This window comes from Eschrichtius robustus, chromosome 1 (assembly GCF_028021215.1).
Source record: "Eschrichtius robustus isolate mEscRob2 chromosome 1, mEscRob2.pri, whole genome shotgun sequence".
NCBI lineage: Eukaryota > Metazoa > Chordata > Mammalia > Artiodactyla > Eschrichtiidae > Eschrichtius > Eschrichtius robustus.
In genome coordinates this window covers 145,549,441-145,563,364 of record NC_090824.1, presented here as the reverse complement: position 1 = coordinate 145,563,364, position 13,924 = coordinate 145,549,441, and the positions used below count along the sequence as shown (strand labels likewise).

The 13,924-nt window shown below is 54.5% G+C and overlaps 7 non-coding genes across 7 annotated transcripts; all 7 read right to left on the bottom strand.

The window, feature by feature from the left end:
• Positions 1–522: 522 nt before the first annotated feature.
• LOC137778149 (small nucleolar RNA SNORD116) lies at positions 523–614 on the bottom strand. The gene has a single exon (XR_011076750.1). It is a non-coding gene; the product is annotated as a small nucleolar RNA SNORD116 (small nucleolar RNA).
• A 2,939-nt stretch (positions 615–3,553) lies between these two features.
• On the bottom strand, positions 3,554–3,645 carry LOC137751766 (small nucleolar RNA SNORD116). The gene has a single exon (XR_011070953.1). It is a non-coding gene; the product is annotated as a small nucleolar RNA SNORD116 (small nucleolar RNA).
• Positions 3,646–6,053: 2,408 nt separating this feature from the next.
• Positions 6,054–6,145, bottom strand: LOC137778146 (small nucleolar RNA SNORD116). Its single transcript, XR_011076749.1, has one exon. It is a non-coding gene; the product is annotated as a small nucleolar RNA SNORD116 (small nucleolar RNA).
• A 389-nt stretch (positions 6,146–6,534) lies between these two features.
• LOC137751729 (small nucleolar RNA SNORD116) lies at positions 6,535–6,626 on the bottom strand. The gene has a single exon (XR_011070933.1). It is a non-coding gene; the product is annotated as a small nucleolar RNA SNORD116 (small nucleolar RNA).
• A 2,458-nt stretch (positions 6,627–9,084) lies between these two features.
• Positions 9,085–9,176, bottom strand: LOC137751722 (small nucleolar RNA SNORD116). The gene has a single exon (XR_011070931.1). It is a non-coding gene; the product is annotated as a small nucleolar RNA SNORD116 (small nucleolar RNA).
• Positions 9,177–11,583: 2,407 nt separating this feature from the next.
• LOC137778141 (small nucleolar RNA SNORD116) lies at positions 11,584–11,675 on the bottom strand. Its single transcript, XR_011076748.1, has one exon. It is a non-coding gene; the product is annotated as a small nucleolar RNA SNORD116 (small nucleolar RNA).
• A 389-nt stretch (positions 11,676–12,064) lies between these two features.
• On the bottom strand, positions 12,065–12,156 carry LOC137751726 (small nucleolar RNA SNORD116). The gene has a single exon (XR_011070932.1). It is a non-coding gene; the product is annotated as a small nucleolar RNA SNORD116 (small nucleolar RNA).
• Between the last annotated feature and the right edge of the window lie 1,768 nt (positions 12,157–13,924).

Here is a 13,924-nt window from a genome sequence, read left to right as displayed (position 1 = left end):
CACAACACACAAGCAGGACACAACCCAAGGAGGAGCCAACAGCGTCGCCGAAATCTGTGGGACGGTGGCCCATTTGATTTCCCCTGACCATCAGGGCAAATGTAAACTACATCCCACCTCCCAAGCTGAACATGACATAGAAGCCTGGCCTGGCCAGGACTCCTTCTCTGACCCTGAGTGCAGAGACTTCTGCTTCCTTGCGGGAACAAGGCAACGACCTGAGCTCGAGGGTGGCCTGTAGATCTCGAGGGCAAGCCAGAGGAGTACCAGTGGCTCACGCTTCCTTTCATACCTGCATACAGACCGCGGCAGGATATAGCAGTTTTGGCTAGACTCAGGTGCCCAGAGACATCAAGTTGTCCTTAGCCTTCCCATGTAGATGGACATCCCAGGCTCCTTTCCACATGGCTCTTTCTGCACGAGAAGCCCGCCACCCTCAACTTTAACAATGTTGCTGCACACGCCCACAGTAGCAAATGCGACATGGACCTCTCCCTAATTTTCCTTTGGGAGCCACGTGCTGGACCTCAGTTAGGATGAGAAGATGGTAGGTATTGCTCATTCATTTTGTTTAGATTTTGAAGGAATGCATTTATGGGAGTCATCATCGATCCACGCAGCTGCTCAAAGGCTGGACGTGCAAAGTCGCGGATTGTCAGCAAGCTAAAACCTCTCAGCAGTAGGGAGCGGCCAGACTCGAGCCACGGGGCAGAAAGTGCACCCAAGTCTCAGGGCATTGGAGCTCGGGTTCCCCAGGAAGAGCCCGGAATGTGACGGGGTAGTCTCGCCGCACAAGTCCCCGTGGCCAAACATCTAGGTTTCTTCAAAGAAGTTCCGTTTACCCCCACAAGGTTTCTACCACGAACCTTGTCAAGCCAGAGGCGATGCCCTTGGGTCGTACAGAAAGCTTTTGGCATTGGAGATATTCCAATGCCCAAACTGGCAGGGCAAACCCTTGCAGCAACTGGGTAACTTGCCCTGGCGCATTGTATTTTCGCCCCCGGGACTGTCAGTGACATGACCGCGGAGAAACCTGAGACCCATTCATTGGTTCAGAGTTCAAAGCAGTGCATTTATGGGAGTCATCATCAATCCACCTGCTCAAAGGCTGCACGTTCAAAGTTGCAGGCTCCACCGCAGGGCAGCCAGCGATCTCAATCATGTCAGCAGTCAGGAGCGGCCAGAGCCGACCCACGGGGCTGCCAATGGAGCTAAGGATCATGGCATCGGATCTGGGGTGCCACTGGAAGAGCCAAGAAGGTGAGGGTGTAGTCTCAGGGCACAAGTCCCCGTGGCCAAACATCTAGGTTTCTGCAAAGAATTTCCACTCACCACCACAAGGTTCCTACGAGGATCCTCAAGTACTTCACGCCAAAATCACTCTGAGACTCTTTTGCCTCGACTTGCCTCAACTTACCGCACTGTCCTCACTTCGCCAGGTTTCATGGACTATACAGAGGGCCCCATGCTGCTGCAGGTGTTTGTTCCCGGGCACTCCACCACCTGCCTCAGTGTGACAGAACACAGGGATGTTTGCGAAAAGTGAACGGGGGCACAGAGGCAAAGGGTGATACCGCCCAGCGAAGTGCGCTGCGATGTGTGCTATATCTCCCCTCAACATTTCATTTGCAGCCCATCATGTCTGTGTGTCCACAGCCAAACGTGAATGCATCATGGCACAGATGCCTTCAGAGTGCATGGGCATCAACACAAAGAGCACGGCCGTCCATCAAACCCCTGGTATGGGCCTTGAACTTCCCCGCCTGAGCCGCCTCCCCACCGACACAGCATAGGGATGTCATCCTGAACCGCTGAGACACCCTCAGGGGAAATGGGATTACTCAGCGTAAGAGCCACTGCCCTCTGGGGAACCAAACCACTCCTGGCGCATACGCTTCCACACAATGGACTCAGCCTCAAGGGGAGATGTGGTCCCTGAGATCTTCCACAAGGGAACGACCCTTGGCCAAATGTCACGACCTCCAACAAAAGCAGCTTGTAGGGACCGGTGACAAAACGCACCAGAGGAACTCCTGGACTGAATAATGGAGATTCACCTGTAGCCATACTTCCTGGCCTGCTGCCAAGACTGGCAACCTACCCTTAGCCCACACACAAAGCTAATGGCACGGGAACCATTCCGATGCTCAACGCGGTGGGGAAACCCTTGCAGCAATGGTGTAACTTGCAGTGGTGTCTGGCACTTTCACACTCTGGGCCCATCAGTGACGTGACATTGGGGAAACCGTGAGGCCCAGGTACTCTACAAGCAACTTGTTACCCACAGCCATGCAACGAGAGAACCCAGACAACAGCCTAGACACTTGAACCGGTATGATTTGTCTGGCCTGTGGCCAGGCTCGCCGGATACCACAGTCCCGACGCACCAGCGGGTGGCAGGAAAAATGACACCCACACCACACATCCTCTCCTGCCCTTAAAAATGTAGCCTTTCCTTGGCAACCGACTCCCTTGTTTCTGCATGGTTGCGCCCAATGACCTCCTAGTAGAGCTCCAATCCTCAGGGAACGCTATGTGGGCCGGGTATAGGAATGATGCTTGGCTGTCCTCAGGAACACCTTCACATCTTCAACACAGGGGGAACGTGGCCAGACAGGGGCAAAACACCCCAAGGCCTCTAAATCGGCCCCCATGAGAAGACACCATACTGTGCCATGAAGGCAAACTTTCGCTGGACAAGGACCCGCCATGAAGCAAATCGACCAAGGAGAGGAAAGAGGCGGGACAGTCCACAAAGTTGCTCCCGTATTCTCTCCCTACACGTGCCTCCAGATGCTCCTGAGGGAATCCCAAATGTGTTCCGGGGACCCCATGGCCACCGTCGATCTATCCACCCACCAATAAACCTTTGGGCTTAGTCAGCCATCTCACGTGTCTCTTTCACTCGCCTTGCCTTACTCTCTCTCCACCGGGATCCCAACGTGTCACGGCAAGATGCCAGAGCCACCCCTCACCAAGGAAGCTTGCCGTGACCAAGCTTGACTAAGGCATTTTCCAGCCCCTTCACACAGCACACACAAGCAGGACACAACCCGAGGAGGAGCCATCAGATTGCCTAAACTCCCAGGAACACTGGCCCATTTGATTTCTCCCCTCATCAGGAGAAACCTAAATTGCATATGGTCTCCCAAGCAGAACATGACAAAGAAGCCTGGCCTAGGCCTGGAATCCTGTTCTGACCCTGAGCCTACAGACTTCTGTTTCTTTGAGGCCACAAGGCAATGACCAGCAGGTGGGGGCAGCCTGTAGAACACAAGCGCAGGTGGCAGAACCAGCAATGGCGCACGCTTCCTCTCCTACCTGCATGCTGAACCGTGACAGGGGACAGCAGTCCTGGCTAGACCAAGGAACAAAGAGACGGCAAGCTGTCCCAAGCCTTCCCACCTGCATTGGCATCCCAGGCTCCTTTCCCAATGGCTCTTCTCCCCATGAGATGACCACAACCCTCAACTTGAACAACGTGGCTGTGGACACCCACAGCCGCAAATGCAATGTGAACCTCTCCCTACTTTCCTTTTGGGAGCCACGTGCTGGACCTCAGTTCCAAAGAGGAGACGGTAGGGATTTTTCACTCATTTTGTTCAGATTTCCAAGGAATGCATTTGTGGGAGTCATCATCGATCCAAACACGGGCTCAAACGTTGGACATGCAAAGTTGCAGATTCCACCATGGGACGGCCAGCGAGCTGAATCATATCAGCGTACAGAAGTGGCCAGAGCCGAGCCATGGGTCAGGAAATGCAGCCAGTTCTCAGGGCATCAAAGCTCGTGTTCCCCGAGAAATTACCAGAAGCTGAGGGTGTAGCCCCGGTGCACACGTTCCCGTCGCCAAACCTTTAGGTTAAGCAAAGAAGTGTCCCTTACCGCAACAAGGGTTAAAGCAGGATCCTCATGGAATGCACGCCAGGACCCATCCGAGACTCCTTCGCCTGGCCTCGCCTTGCCACGCCGTCCTCCTTTCAACGGGTATCAGGGATTATACGGATGGCCCCAGGCTGCTGCTAGCATTCTTTCCCTGGCATTCCACCTGGCTCGGGTGAGAGAACACACGCAGGCTTGAGGAGGGTGCACGGGCGCAGCGAGGGACAGGTCGATACCACCCAGTGATGTGTGTTCTATCTCTCCTCAACATTTCATTTGCTGTCCGTCTTGCCTGTGTGTACGCACCCAAACGTGAAAGCATCGTGGCACAGGCGCCTTCAGAGCATGCGGCCATCAGGACAAAGAGCGCCGCCGGCCAACAACACCCTGGTCTCGGGCCCTGAAATTCCTCTCCTGAGCAATCTGCCCCGCATCACAGCAAAACGATGTCTTCCTGATCCCCTGAGACACCCTCAGGACAACTGGGCCCCCTCAGCCTAAGAGCAAGTGCCCTCTTTGGCAACAAACACGCCCTTGGCACTTATGATTCCACACAGTGGACACACCCTCAAGGCGAGAGATCTTCCACAAGGGAAGGGCCCTTGGCCGAATATGACGACCTCCATCAAAAGCGGCTCGTAGGGACCCGTGACAAAGGGCACCTGAGGAACCCCTGGACTGATCAAGGGAGACTCACCAGCAGGCATACTTCCTGGTCTCCTGCCAAGCCAGAGGAACTTCTTAGGACCGCAACCAAAGCTAATGGCAAGGGAGCCATTCCAATGCCCAAAGTGGCGGGGCAAAACCTTGCAGCAACTGGGTATCTTATTGTACCACCTTGCACATTGTCTTTCTTCCCTTCAAGGACTAGACCTTGGAGAAACCATGAGACCCTGGTCCTCCAGAACCAACGTGTCACCCACAGCCGTGCAATGAGGGAACGCCTCCAACATCCTGGACCCTTGAACCGGCATGACTTCTCTGGCTTGAAGCCATGCATGCTGGAGATCACAGGCTCGCAGCACCAGAAGGCGGCAGGACAAAATGACCCCTGCAGCACACATTCACTCCAGCCCTTAAACCTGTAGCATTTCCTTGGCAGCCAACTCGCTTCTTTCTGCATGGTTGGGCCCAAAGACCTCCGGGAAGAGCTCCAAACCTCAGGGAATGCTATGCCGACTGGGCATAGCAATGACGCTGGGCTGTCCGAAGGAACACCTTAACATCCTCAACATAGGGGCAAGGAGGCCACACAGGGACAAAACATCCCAACGGCTCCAAATCGGGCCCAGTGAGAAGACACCATACTGTGCTGTGAAGGCACCATTCAGTGGAACAAGGACCCGCCGTGAAGCACATTGAGAAAGGAGAGGAAAAGGTTGGGATGGTCCATGAATGTGCACCTGTGTTCCTTCCCTACACGGGACTCCAAATGCTCCTGAAGATATCCCAAAAGAGTTCCGGGAACCCTATGTCCACCGAACATCTATCCACCCAACAGTAAGCCTGTGGGCTTAGCCAACACTGTCACGTGTATTTCCCACTCGCCTTGCCTTCCTCTCTCCACCAGGATCCAGACGAATCCACCCCTCACCTAAGTAGCTTGATATCCCCTGGATTTGCCTAAGGCATTTTCCAACCTCTCCACACACAACACACAAGCAGGACACAACCCAAGGAGGAGCCAACAGCGTCGCCGAAATCTGTGGGACGGTGGCCCATTTGATTTCCCCTGACCATCAGGGCAAATGTAAACTACATCCCACCTCCCAAGCTGAACATGACATAGAAGCCTGGCCTGGCCAGGACTCCTTCTCTGACCCTGAGTGCAGAGACTTCTGCTTCCTTGCGGGAACAAGGCAACGACCTGAGCTCGAGGGTGGCCTGTAGATCTCGAGGGGAAGCCAGAGGAGTACCAGTGGCTCACGCTTCCTTTCATACCTGCATACAGACCGCGGCAGGATATAGCAGTTTTGGCTAGACTCAGGTGCCCAGAGACATCAAGTTGTCCTTAGCCTTCCCATGTAGATGGACATCCCAGGCTCCTTTCCACATGGCTCTTTCTGCACGAGAAGCCCGCCACCCTCAACTTGAACAATGTTGCTGCACACGCCCACAGTAGCAAATGCGACATGGACCTCTCCCTAATTTTCCTTTGGGAGCCACGTGCTGGACCTCAGTTAGGATGAGAAGATGGTAGGTATTGCTCATTCATTTTGTTTAGATTTTGAAGGAATGCATTTATGGGAGTCATCATCGATCCACGCAGCTGCTCAAAGGCTGGACGTGCAAAGTCGCGGATTGTCAGCAAGCTAAAACCTCTCAGCAGTAGGGAGCGGCCAGACTCGAGCCACGGGGCAGAAAGTGCACCCAAGTCTCAGGGCACTGGAGCTCGGGTTCCCCAGGAAGAGCCCGGAATGTGACGGGGTAGTCTCGCCGCACAAGTCCCCGTGGCCAAACATCTAGGTTTCTTCAAAGAAGTTCCGTTTACCCCCACAAGGTTTCTACCACGAACCTTGTCAAGCCAGAGGCGATGCCCTTGGGTCGTACAGAAAGCTATTGGCATTGGAGATATTCCAATGCCCAAACTGGCAGGGCAAACCCTTGCAGCAACTGGGTAACTTGCCCTGGCGCATTGTATTTTCGCCCCCGGGACTGTCAGTGACATGACCGCGGAGAAACCTGAGACCCATTCATTGGTTCAGAGTTCCAAGCAGTGCATTTATGGGAGTCATCATCAATCCACCTGCTCAAAGGCTGCACGTTCAAAGTTGCAGGCTCCACCACAGGGCAGCCAACGATCTCAATCATGTCAGCAGTCAGGAGCGGCCAGAGCCGACCCACGGGGCTGCCAATGGAGCTAAGGATCATGGCATCGGATCTGGGGTGCCACTGGAAGAGCCAAGAAGGTGAGGGTGTAGTCTCAGGGCACAAGTCCCCGTGGCCAAACATCTAGGTTTCTGCAAAGAATTTCCACTCACCACCACAAGGTTCCTACGAGGATCCTCAAGTACTTCACGCCAAAATCACTCTGAGACTCTTTTGCCTCGACTTGCCTCAACTTGCCGCACTGTCCTCACTTCGCCAGGTTTCATGGACTATACAGAGGGCCCCATGCTGCTGCAGGTGTTTGTTCCCGGGCACTCCACCACCTGCCTCAGTGTGACAGAACACAGGGATGTTTGCGAAAAGTGAACGGGGGCACAGAGGCAAAGGGTGATACCGCCCAGCGAAGTGCGCTGCGATGTGTGCTATATCTCCCCTCAACATTTCATTTGCAGCCCATCATGTCTGTGTGTCCACAGCCAAACGTGAATGCATCATGGCACAGATGCCTTCAGAGTGCACGGGCATCAACACAAAGAGCACGGCCGTCCATCAAACCCCTGGTATGGGCCTTGAACTTCCCCGCCTGAGCCGCCTCCCCAACGACACAGCATAGGGATGTCATCCTGAACCGCTGAGACACCCTCAGGGGAAATGGGATTACTCAGCGTAAGAGCCACTGCCCTCTGGGGAACCAAACCACTCCTGGCGCATACGCTTCCACACAATGGACTCAGCCTCAAGGGGAGATGTGGTCCCTGAGATCTTCCACAAGGGAACGATCCTTGGCCAAATGTCACGACCTCCAACAAAAGCAGCTTGTAGGGACCGGTGACAAAACGCACCAGAGGAACTCCTGGACTGAATAATGGAGATTCACCTGTAGCCATACTTCCTGGCCTGCTGCCAAGACTGGCAACCTACCCTTAGCCCACACACAAAGCTAATGGCACGGGAACCATTCCGATGCTCAACGCGGTGGGGAAACCCTTGCAGCAATGGTGTAACTTGCAGTGGTGTCTGGCACTTTCACACTCTGGGCCCATCAGTGACGTGACATTGGGGAAACCGTGAGGCCCAGGTACTCTACAAGCAACTTGTTACCCACAGCCATGCAACGAGAGAACCCAGACAACAGCCTAGACACTTGAACCGGTATGATTTGTCTGGCCTGTGGCCAGGCTCGCCGGATACCACAGTCTCGACGCACCAGCGGGTGGCAGGAAAAATGACACCCACACCACACATCCTCTCCTGCCCTTAAAAATGTAGCCTTTCCTTGGCAACCGACTCCCTTGTTTCTGCATGGTTGCGCCCAATGACCTCCTGGTAGAGCTCCAATCCTCAGGGAACGCTATGTGGGCCGGGTATAGAAATGATGCTTGGCTGTCCTCAGGAACACCTTCACATCTTCAACACAGGGGGAACGTGGCCAGACAGGGGCAAAACACCCCAAGGCCTCTAAATCGGCCCCCATGAGAAGACACCATACTGTGCCATGAAGGCAAACTTTCGCTGGACAAGGACCCGCCATGAAGCAAATCGACCAAGGAGAGGAAAGAGGCGGGACAGTCCACAAAGTTGCTCCCGTATTCTCTCCCTACACGTGCCTCCAGATGCTCCTGAGGGAATCCCAAATGTGTTCCGGGGACCCCATGGCCACCGTCGATCTATCCACCCACCAATAAACCTGTGGGCTTAGTCAGCCATCTCACGTGTCTCTTTCACTCGCCTTGCCTTACTCTCTCTCCACCGGGATCCCAACGTGTCACGGCAAGATGCCAGAGCCACCCCTCACCAAGGAAGCTTGCCGTGACCAAGCTTGACTAAGGCATTTTCCAGCCCCTTCACACAGCACACACTAGCAGGACACAACCCGAGGAGGAGCCATCAGATTGCCTAAACTCCCAGGAACACTGGCCCATTTGATTTCTCCCCTCATCAGGAGAAACCTAAATTGCATATGGTCTCCCAAGCAGAACATGACAAAGAAGCCTGGCCTAGGCCTGGAATCCTGTTCTGACCCTGAGCCTACAGACTTCTGTTTCTTTGAGGCCACAAGGCAATGACCAGCAGGTGGGGGCAGCCTGTAGAACACAAGCGCAGGTGGCAGAACCAGCAATGGCGCACGCTTCCTCTCCTACCTGCATGCTGAACCGTGACAGGGGACATCAGTCCTGGCTAGACCAAGGAACAAAGAGACGGCAAGCTGTCCCAAGCCTTCCCACCTGCATTGGCATCCCAGGCTCCTTTCCCAATGGCTCTTCTCCCCATGAGATGACCACAACCCTCAACTTGAACAACGTGGCTGTGGACACCCACAGCCGCAAATGCAATGTGAACCTCTCCCTACTTTCCTTTTGGGAGCCACGTGCTGGACCTCAGTTCCAAAGAGGAGACGGTAGGGATTTTTCACTCATTTTGTTCAGATTTCCAAGGAATGCATTTGTGGGAGTCATCATCGATCCAAACACGGGCTCATACGTTGGACATGCAAAGTTGCAGATTCCACCATGGGACGGCCAGCGAGCTGAATCATATCAGCGTACAGAAGTGGCCAGAGCCGAGCCATGGGTCAGGAAATGCAGCCAGTTCTCAGGGCATCAAAGCTCGTGTTCCCCGAGAAATTACCAGAAGGTGAGGGTGTAGCCCCGGTGCACACGTTCCCGTCGCCAAACCTTTAGGTTAAGCAAAGAAGTGTCCCTTACCGCAACAAGGGTTAAAGCAGGATCCTCATGGAATGCACGCCAGGACCCATCCGAGACTCCTTCGCCTGGCCTCGCCTTGCCACGCCGTCCTCCTTTCAACGGGTATCAGGGATTATACGGATGGCCCCAGGCTGCTGCTAGCATTCTTTCCCTGGCATTCCACCTGGCTCGGGTGAGAGAACACACGCAGGCTTGAGGAGGGTGCACGGGCGCAGCGAGGGACAGGTCGATACCACCCAGTGATGTGTGTTCTATCTCTCCTCAACATTTCATTTGCTGTCCGTCTTGCCTGTGTGTACGCACCCAAACGTGAAAGCATCGTGGCACAGGCGCCTTCAGAGCATGCGGCCATCAGGACAAAGAGCGCCGCCGGCCAACAACACCCTGGTCTCGGGCCCTGAAATTCCTCTCCTGAGCAATCTGCCCCGCATCACAGCAAAACGATGTCTTCCTGATCCCCTGAGACACCCTCAGGACAACTGGGCCCCCTCAGCCTAAGAGCAAGTGCCCTCTTTGGCAACAAACACGCCCTTGGCACTTATGATTCCACACAGTGGACACACCCTCAAGGCGAGAGATCTTCCACAAGGGAAGGGCCCTTGGCCGAATATGACGACCTCCATCAAAAGCGGCTCGTAGGGACCCGTGACAAGGGCACCTGAGGAACCTCTGGACTGATCAAGGGAGACTCACCAGCAGGCATACTTCCTGGTCTCCTGCCAAGCCAGAGGAACTTCTTAGGACCGCAACCAAAGCTAATGGCAAGGGAGCCATTCCAATGCCCAAAGTGGCGGGGCAAAACCTTGCAGCAACTGGGTATCTTATTGTACCACCTTGCACATTGTCTTTTTTCCCTTCAAGGACTAGACCTTGGAGAAACCATGAGACCCTGGTCCTCCAGAACCAACGTGTCACCCACAGCCGTGCAATGAGGGAACGCCTCCAACATCCTGGACCCTTGAACCGGCATGACTTCTCTGGCTTGAAGCCATGCATGCTGGAGATCACAGGCTCGCAGCACCAGAAGGCGGCAGGACAAAATGACCCCTGCAGCACACATTCACTCCAGCCCTTAAACCTGTAGCATTTCCTTGGCAGCCAACTCGCTTCTTTCTGCATGGTTGGGCCCAAAGACCTCCGGGAAGAGCTCCAAACCTCAGGGAATGCTATGCCGACTGGGCATAGCAATGACGCTGGGCTGTCCGAAGGAACACCTTAACATCCTCAACATAGGGGCAAGGAGGCCACACAGGGACAAAACATCCCAACGGCTCCAAATCGGGCCCAGTGAGAAGACACCATACTGTGCTGTGAAGGCACCATTCAGTGGAACAAGGACCCGCCGTGAAGCACATTGAGAAAGGAGAGGAAAAGGTTGGGATGGTCCATGAATGTGCACCTGTGTTCCTTCCCTACACGGGACTCCAAATGCTCCTGAAGATATCCCAAAAGAGTTCCGGGAACCCTATGTCCACCGAACATCTATCCACCCAACAGTAAGCCTGTGGGCTTAGCCAACACTGTCACGTGTATTTCCCACTCGCCTTGCCTTCCTCTCTCCACCAGGATCCAGACGAATCCACCCCTCACCTAAGTAGCTTGATATCCCCTGGATTTGCCTAAGGCATTTTCCAACCTCTCCACACACAACACACAAGCAGGACACAACCCAAGGAGGAGCCAACAGCGTCGCCGAAATCTGTGGGACGGTGGCCCATTTGATTTCCCCTGACCATCAGGGCAAATGTAAACTACATCCCACCTCCCAAGCTGAACATGACATAGAAGCCTGGCCTGGCCAGGACTCCTTCTCTGACCCTGAGTGCAGAGACTTCTGCTTCCTTGCGGGAACAAGGCAACGACCTGAGCTCGAGGGTGGCCTGTAGATCTCGAGGGCAAGCCAGAGGAGTACCAGTGGCTCACGCTTCCTTTCATACCTGCATACAGACCGCGGCAGGATATAGCAGTTTTGGCTAGACTCAGGTGCCCAGAGACATCAAGTTGTCCTTAGCCTTCCCATGTAGATGGACATCCCAGGCTCCTTTCCACATGGCTCTTTCTGCACGAGAAGCCCGCCACCCTCAACTTGAACAATGTTGCTGCACACGCCCACAGTGGCAAATGCGACATGGACCTCTCCCTAATTTTCCTTTGGGAGCCACGTGCTGGACCTCAGTTAGGATGAGAAGATGGTAGGTATTGCTCATTCATTTTGTTTAGATTTTGAAGGAATGCATTTATGGGAGTCATCATCGATCCACGCAGCTGCTCAAAGGCTGGACGTGCAAAGTCGCGGATTGTCAGCAAGCTAAAACCTCTCAGCAGTAGGGAGCGGCCAGACTCGAGCCACGGGGCAGAAAGTGCACCCAAGTCTCAGGGCATTGGAGCTCGGGTTCCCCAGGAAGAGCCCGGAATGTGACGGGGTAGTCTCGCCGCACAAGTCCCCGTGGCCAAACACCTAGGTTTCTTCAAAGAAGTTCCGTTTACCCCCACAAGGTTTCTACCACGAACCTTGTCAAGCCAGAGGCGATGCCCTTGGGTCGTACAGAAAGCTATTGGCATTGGAGATATTCCAATGCCCAAACTGGCAGGGCAAACCCTTGCAGCAACTGGGTAACTTGCCCTGGCGCATTGTATTTTCGCCCCCGGGACTGTCAGTGACATGACCGCGGAGAAACCTGAGACCCATTCATTGGTTCAGAGTTCCAAGCAGTGCATTTATGGGAGTCATCATCAATCCACCTGCTCAAAGGCTGCACGTTCAAAGTTGCAGGCTCCACCGCAGGGCAGCCAACGATCTCAATCATGTCAGCAGTCAGGAGCGGCCAGAGCCGACCCACGGGGCTGCCAATGGAGCTAAGGATCATGGCATCGGATCTGGGGTGCCACTGGAAGAGCCAAGAAGGTGAGGGTGTAGTCTCAGGGCACAAGTCCCCGTGGCCAAACATCTAGGTTTCTGCAAAGAATTTCCACTCACCACCACAAGGTTCCTACGAGGATCCTCAAGTACTTCACGCCAAAATCACTCTGAGACTCTTTTGCCTCGACTTGCCTCAACTTGCCGCACTGTCCTCACTTCGCCAGGTTTCATGGACTATACAGAGGGCCCCATGCTGCTGCAGGTGTTTGTTCCCGGGCACTCCACCACCTGCCTCAGTGTGACAGAACACAGGGATGTTTGCAAAAAGTGAACGGGGGCACAGAGGCAAAGGGTGATACCGCCCAGCGAAGTGCGCTGCGATGTGTGCTATATCTCCCCTCAACATTTCATTTGCAGCCCATCATGTCTGTGTGTCCACAGCCAAACGTGAATGCATCATGGCACAGATGCCTTCAGAGTGCACGGGCATCAACACAAAGAGCACGGCCGTCCATCAAACCCCTGGTATGGGCCTTGAACTTCCCCGCCTGAGCCGCCTCCCCACCGACACAGCATAGGGATGTCATCCTGAACCGCTGAGACACCCTCAGGGGAAATGGGATTACTCAGCGTAAGAGCCACTGCCCTCTGGGGAACCAAACCACTCCTGGCGCATACGCTTCCACACAATGGACTCAGCCTCAAGGGGAGATGTGGTCCCTGAGATCTTCCACAAGGGAACGACCCTTGGCCAAATGTCACGACCTCCAACAAAAGCAGCTTGTAGGGACCGGTGACAAAACGCACCAGAGGAACTCCTGGACTGAATAATGGAGATTCACCTGTAGCCATACTTCCTGGCCTGCTGCCAAGACTGGCAACCTACCCTTAGCCCACACACAAAGCTAATGGCACGGGAACCATTCCGATGCTCAACGCGGTGGGGAAACCCTTGCAGCAATGGTGTAACTTGCAGTGGTGTCTGGCACTTTCACACTCTGGGCCCATCAGTGACGTGACATTGGGGAAACCGTGAGGCCCAGGTACTCTACAAGCAACTTGTTACCCACAGCCATGCAACGAGAGAACCCAGACAACAGCCTAGACACTTGAACCGGTATGATTTGTCTGGCCTGTGGCCAGGCTCGCCGGATACCACAGTCTCGACGCACCAGCGGGTGGCAGGAAAAATGACACCCACACCACACATCCTCTCCTGCCCTTAAAAATGTAGCCTTTCCTTGGCAACCGACTCCCTTGTTTCTGCATGGTTGCGCCCAATGACCTCCTGGTAGAGCTCCAATCCTCAGGGAACGCTATGTGGGCCGGGTATAGAAATGATGCTTGGCTGTCCTCAGGAACACCTTCACATCTTCAACACAGGGGGAACGTGGCCAGACAGGGGCAAAACACCCCAAGGCCTCTAAATCGGCCCCCATGAGAAGACACCATACTGTGCCATGAAGGCAAACTTTCGCTGGACAAGGACCCGCCATGAAGCAAATCGACCAAGGAGAGGAAAGAGGCGGGACAGTCCACAAAGTTGCTCCCGTATTCTCTCCCTACACGTGCCTCCAGATGCTCCTGAGGGAATCCCAAATGTGTTCCGGGGACCCCATGGCCACCGTCGATCTATCCACCCACCAAT